Below are 7,204 nucleotides of genomic sequence, written 5' to 3'. Positions count from 1 at the left end.
TAAATAAATAAATAAATAATTATATATATATATATATATATCCTGCAGCTCCGGCCAGTTTTAGGCCTTGGCAGCTTGGCAAATTTTGACACCCCTAAATCTAGTGTTAGAATGGCACTCTAAAACTAAGAAATGAGTTAATAGCACTACTGATGATAATTGAAGTTGAAGTAAAATTTTAAATTGGTTATTAAAAAAATTTTGCGATTTACTTATTTATTAAAAGTTAATCAAAGATAGCTGGTGAGACCTGATCCTACTCTCCGGCTTGCTTGGAAAGGACTTGCTTGAAAACAATTGGATGATAACAAAATTATCAACGGTTCGAATCTATTGTGCAAAAAAAGGGAAAGAATGAGACTGAACCGGAGGAAAAGTCCCCTATCCATATGTTACATAATTGGTTATTTGTTAGCCATATCTGGAAGATGAGTTCATAAACCTTAGCGTCATCTAACGACCATCAAAATGATCAAATCTTTTCATATGGTCTCCTGTTTTAGCTTTGTCGCATTGTAATGATGAAAGGGAGTGGGTTAAAGGGAGTGATATGAAATTTTTAGCTAGATGTAAGCTTTTTATTTTCTTAAGAATCACATTTCATTTCAAAAATATGTAATTTTACAACATAGACATAACAATCATTAGTTGATGTCAAAGTTTAATGGGTTGACGTCGAATACAGATTGCATGCTATTAAAGGATTGATTGATTGCAAGGTCACATAAATACTTTGATAATCAACTTGAAATTTCACTTGAACTTATGGACCACTTTTGAAGTTAACAAAACGAGTACTGTGTGTTTGTTTTAGTTAAAGCTAACATTACCCTTAATCGAATAGCAACGAATAGCAAAATCAATTTGTAACTAAACAATATAAAATCTATCAACTAATAGAAAGCAATGTAAAGAAAATTTATCAAATTCATAAGAAATATTGCTAAGATGTAAAATTCCCCTTGTTATTCTATTTTTAGTGTAACAATTAAATTAATAATTTGAAATCATTCATGTTAGTCGATGTTCCTAATTTAATTGAAAGCCTCTCTCGATAACGATCAAATCTATTCCCCTCATGTGACCCTCCTATCTCTCGATAAAATATGCACACATGATAAATGCATTAATAAGTGTTAGAAAACATATTGAAACCATATAAAGCATAGATGTATATTTCTATTCTCTATCAAGCCTTACAATGTTTATTATATTGTGCTAAAATCCTATTGTCTCTCTCGATAACAATAAAATCTACTAACAATTCAATTGGTGATCAAACAATTAAAAATAACGATAATAAACATCCACAAATAAAATCAAACTAAAGTCAAAATAATTAATTAAAAACTACAAATATCATAACAATGGTTTATCTCATCCTAACAATGTATAAAACTAGCCTAACATATTGAAATTACAAGAAATTATATATAAGTGGAAAGATATAACCCGAATTTTTATCAATTGAGAAGATAAAGATAAATTTTGAAATCTTGAATCTCTTCAATAGTTTCTTAATGAATCTCCACTTGCGCTCTCTCTTCTTTATCCAATACCAAGTTTGAATCTTCACTTGATTGAATTCTTGCAAGTCCCCTTCAATTCTCTCACAAAAACAATGAATTTTCATTCTTTGATGATAATAATTGATGAATATTGGAGTATATTATGTATAAGAGATATGTATGAGAGACATCTTCATGTATTCTCCTGTTGGGTATCTGTAGTGGTCGAAAATTGGTGAAAAATCCCGCCCAAATTGGTTTCCAAAAGAATTCCAATCGAATAAGGAAAGTTACACTTGCGCGCGTGGATTTTTTGTTTCTACACAACAGTCAGTATTTTGATCATAAATTTGTCTACCAATATTCGATTGAGTTGATTTAAAATACGTTGGAAAGCTAATTAAAAGGGCTACAATTTTCCTAGAGATAGATATTTTCCAATTCGGACGTTTCCTATACCAAAAATTGGTCGCAATCTTTGACTAAAAATCTAGACGATATATCATGTAATCGTAAGTCGATTTATGGTAATATTCTGATGATATCTCATTCCTTTTTTACTTTTAATTGTATCCAATTGAATCCCATCAATCTTTAAAATACCTCTTATGGTCCAATTCAATCATTGGATATTTGTAATTTGGTCCTCAACTTTGTACTTCGCCAATTTCCACCGTTTTTCTCTTTTTTCTTTCAATTTAACTTTCAACCATTGAGTTTTACCTAATAAATGAAATATACAATAAATTATGCTATAATTTCTATAAAGAACTATTAAAAGTCTATATTTGTAGGTCTACATAAGTGTATAAAATATACTTATCAAACACCCCCAAACTTAAACATTTGCTTGTCCTCAAACAAAACCATAACCTAACTTAATAAATACACAAACGTGCAAAATATTTTGGTAGGATAATCTAGCTTTTTACCTTGGGATATGAAATTATAATATTAAATCTACGAACAGCTTCTAAGTTGCAATACTAAAATTAATGTCTACTTTACCAATGGAAAATTAACGTATGTGTGAAGAATTAAGTAATCAATCATGAATACACAAGTTATTTCAATTTCCGATCCTTTGTGGTCAAATATATCATTTTCATCTCTCGGAAGATTCACACACTCCAAACATATTCTTTTTCACTCTTTTCCCAGCATGTGATCTAAGGTTGAGTTTTTCATTACTATCCTCACCCTCTCCAATTCAGGTGGACGTTAATAGTTGCAAGTCAACACATCAATGAATAATTCTCTAATTATTTGATTGCTTCGACCGTCAAGACTCAATTAAGCTAATCATCCTTTTGTCGAAAGTCAAATTTCCTTGAACAAGTGTTAAGACTTAACAAGGCATTTAGTTTCTTCTTTTTTTTTTTTTTTTTTTTTTGGCCTTTTTATATTATAGTAATTTTTTATTACTAGTTAATTTAAAAAATTCAATATATCTAAATATTTACTTAAAAATGTTGAAGCTAATATTTTTTTTTTTTGGGCACTCCTCCTTAAACTTTCTAAATGATCCATGTAACAAGTTTTAAGCCGATGACTCCCCAGTCAGACGACTTTAGGGCACCCGATTTTTAAACACCCTTACAGACTTAATAACCCGAGTCAAAAAGATTTCGAAAATAACAATTTTTTTCTTTCAAGGGCAATTTCATCTCTGATTGCTTTCCAAATGAATCCTATAACGAGTTTTAGGCCGATAACTCACAAGTAAGATGACTTTAAGACATCAGGTTTTAAAATATCCTTACAAGCTTAATTACTCAAGTCGTAACGGCTTCAAAGAGAAGTTTTAAATTTTAAAATATATGTTTTGATTAGTGCAATGCTCCCTTATCATACACCTATTCAAGCAAATCGACCTCCAATTTAAGACTTTCGCCCAATTTTATCATGACTACTAAGACGATCCACACAATACTTTTTTTTTCCACACAAGGAATCCACATTCACATCTGCATCTTCATACAATAGTGAAATAATCTCAAACTGTGCTAAATTTGGTCTAAAGATAATTATTTTAGTATAGTTTGGGTAAATCATCTATGTCCAACTAAATCAACCTATCAAAAGTATGAAAAAACTCTGTTCATCATAATGTCAAACTCAATTCTAGTGCGCGTATAATATCAAGTTTTGCAGTGTTAAAACTTCTATCAATCTAACATGCAACATATCCACAGTTCATAAATTAACACTAAATCTCTATCAAAATCTTCTCAAATACCATTAATCCCAAATAATCTGAGCGATAATTTTATTTTATTTTATTATTATTATTATTTTTTTTTTTTTTTTTTTTTTTTTTTTTTTTTGAAATTTTGAATTTTTTTCTTTTTTTTTTCTAACTAAAACAAACACACAAAAACATAAAAACATAAGAAAACACAAAAATTAAATTTTTTTTCCACCAAAAACTTAAAATCGACATTGTCCTCAATGTCATAAAGTATAAATAAGCACATAAAAGGGTAGGAAAGAAAAGAAAGAAGGTACTCCTCAAAATTTTTTTTTTTAATGTGTGAGACCCTATGTGTGACGACTAGGCAATTTTTTTCCAATATGTTTTTATTTTGGTCTATGTTGGTTTGAGTGTTCCGCGACGTCATGTTCATGCATATAGCGATTCAAATCAAACATTAAAAATCAAATAACCTATAATATGTGTTACTTAGACCTCAGTCAAAATACCCCAACAATAAATTCAATGGCATAAACGGAGTATTAAGGATGCTAATACCTTACAAATTAAAACGCGCATAAATCTAATGCAACATAGTAATCAAAACAAATCTATACGTTATGCGATGCAGAAAGCAAAATAAATAAAAGGGTTAGAAAATTGGGTTGCCTCCCAATAAGTACTTAATTTATAGTCTTTAGCTAGACTGTACTAATGAATTGATTATAGTGGCTTAAACACGTATATTGAGCTTTTGCATTCCTTACAATTTTCGACATTGCATCCTTGTTTTGCCCTCCAAACCTTGAACTATCTATTCTTCTCTCGTCGAACGCTTACTAGATGTTTAGGCTCCGTCTATCTCTAGCCTTGCTGCACATTTGTAGCAATATACTTGCACAATTCCTTAACCTTTTTGCTGATCTCTTCATGTAATGGATTCTCGATAGTGTTGTAGATCTTGAACTTCTCTTGCTTATCTTCCACTCTCAATGTCAGTTCGCCACTTTCAAAGTCTATAACGGCTCGACTTATTGATAGAAATGACCTACCCAAGATAAGTAATGCTGTATCACATGGCTCCTCTATATTTAGGACAACAAAATCAATGGGAAATATGAAGTTCCCACTTTAATGAGCACGTTCTCAACCACTTCTCGCAGGTATTTAATTGATCTGTCTGCCAATTGAAGGGAGATGGATGTGTCATTTAGCTCTTCCAATCCTAATTTCCTATAGACAGAGAAATGCATTAAGTTTATACTTGCTTCTGAATTACATAAGCAATTAAAATCCAAATCTTTTCCTATTGAGCAAGGTATTTTGAGACTCCCTGGATCATGTAGTTTAGGAGGTAATTTGTTTTGCAGGATGGCACTACACTCCTCATTTAACTTGATGGTCTCAAAATCTGTAAGCCTTCTCTTTTTGGATAGGATTTTCTTCAAAAACTTTGCATAGTTCGGTATTTGAGATATAGCTTCAATCAGTGAGATGTTGACATGAAGCTTTTTGAAGATATCCAAGAACTTTGCAAACTATTCTTCGAGCTTCCTTTTTTGTAATCTCTATAGAAATGGGACCGGAGGCATATAAGATTTGATAAGAGCGGTTGCCTTAACCTGTAGATTTTTTAGCTCTTGAGATGGAACTATTTTGTCTAGTTGTTCAGATTTATCCACCTGCTCCTCATCTGTAAAAGGTGCATTTTTATTTACTATCGCCCGTCTCTCAACTGTAATTTCTGGAAGTTGAATCCCGCTGTGTGTAATGATTGCCTCAAACTCCTTGCTCTCCATAACTTTTACTTCCTGTACCTACTGTTTAGGATTTGTTTCCGTGTCGCTTGGCAGTGTTCCCTGCTGTCTTTCTGAGAGTACTTTTACTATTTATCCCATTTGATTTTCTAAATTCTTGATAGCATCTCCCTAAATTTGTAAAGTCTTATCTGTTCTTTGCATGTGTTGAGTAGAGATCTCCGTCAATTTAGTAACAAGATCTTCCAATGAAAACTTATTTTCAACCTGCTGAAAACCTGGCAGTGTAGTCTGCTGTAGCGCAATCTGAGCTCCCTTATTGTTGCTCTATTGAAAATTTGGGTGATTTCTCCAGCCTAGGTAGTAGGTGTTAGGATTCTGATTGTGTTGCTATCTTTGAAAAATTTGAGCATAATTTACATCCTATAGTGATTGAGCAAAAGGACTACCCAAGGTGCAATCAACACTTTCATGATTTTTTCCACAGTGCTTGCATTTTTGTCGGATTGTTTGAATGGCATTCATCTGACCCACCTTTTTAGCTAAAGCTACCAGCTATGCTGAGACTGCTGTTAATTGATCCACCTCATTTATCCTAACTACTTTCTTTACACTTGTTCTTTCAGTAGGCCATAGTGCACTAGTGAATGCTAAATCCTCCATGATTTGATATACTTGATACGCTGTTCTCTTTGTGATGGAACCTTGCATGCGGAGTCAATATTAGCCTTGCTTGTGGGATTTAGTCCAATGTAGAAAATTGTACCTGGAGCCATTTTTTGCAATCCATGTCGTGGACACTAACGGAGCAACCCCTTGTACCTTTCCCAAGCTTCATAATGGCACTCTGAGTCAAGTTGAGAGAATGTGGTGATTTCGTCCCTCAACCTAGCAATCCTTTTAGGTAGGAAATATTTTTTCAGGAACTTCTGACTCAGACTATTCCAACTGGTGATGCTGTGTAGAGGAAAAGTTTCCAACCATTCCCTAGTTGAATCTCTTAAAGTGTAAGGAAAAGGCCTCAGTCGAATTGCTTCTTTTGAAACACCTGGATAATCGATTGTTGCACACATGTCCAAGAATCTTGAGATATGAGCATTAGGATTTTCAGTAGGTTTCCCAAAAAATTGCAGTGTATTTTGGAACATGTGATCACATCTGTCCTCAAGTGAAAGTTTGGTTGACCAAATGCCTGATATACTATACTGGATTGGCTCTCCACGACCGGTGGAACCATATGCTCTTCCATCAACCTAACGTTTTCATTGGCTGCGACTTCATTCTGTTGCACTACACCCAGATTAGCCCCGATGGCTCTTTGATTCGGATTTTGTTCTGCCATGAGCTCTGTTTGCTGTTTTTGGTGTGCTTCTAATTGTTCTCTTCTCCTAGACTTGAACATTCGCTCGATTTTCGGATCAAATTGAGCAAGATCTCCGGTTCTTGAACTTTGCATACAAAGTCCTGAAAAGGAAAAATTGAAAACAATGTAGTATTTTTCTAAATTAATGAACTAAACTAAAAAATTAAAATTTAAAATTAAAATAAAATTCAGATTAAAGGTAAATTAGTTAAAACTTATCAAAAACTATAGTCCCCGACAACAGTGTCAAAAATTTGATCGTCTGATTACCCGCAAGTGAACAGAATCGTGAACAAGTAATAAAGTGGTGTGTAGAATGTCGAACCTACGAAGACTATGTGTTTGATCTAGTTAAAGCTAACACAACCCTTAATCGAATAGC

This window comes from Olea europaea, chromosome 4 (assembly GCF_002742605.1).
Source record: "Olea europaea var. sylvestris chromosome 4, O_europaea_v1, whole genome shotgun sequence".
In the NCBI taxonomy this organism is placed as follows: Eukaryota; Viridiplantae; Streptophyta; class Magnoliopsida; order Lamiales; family Oleaceae; genus Olea; species Olea europaea.
This window is presented reverse-complemented; position numbering follows the sequence as displayed.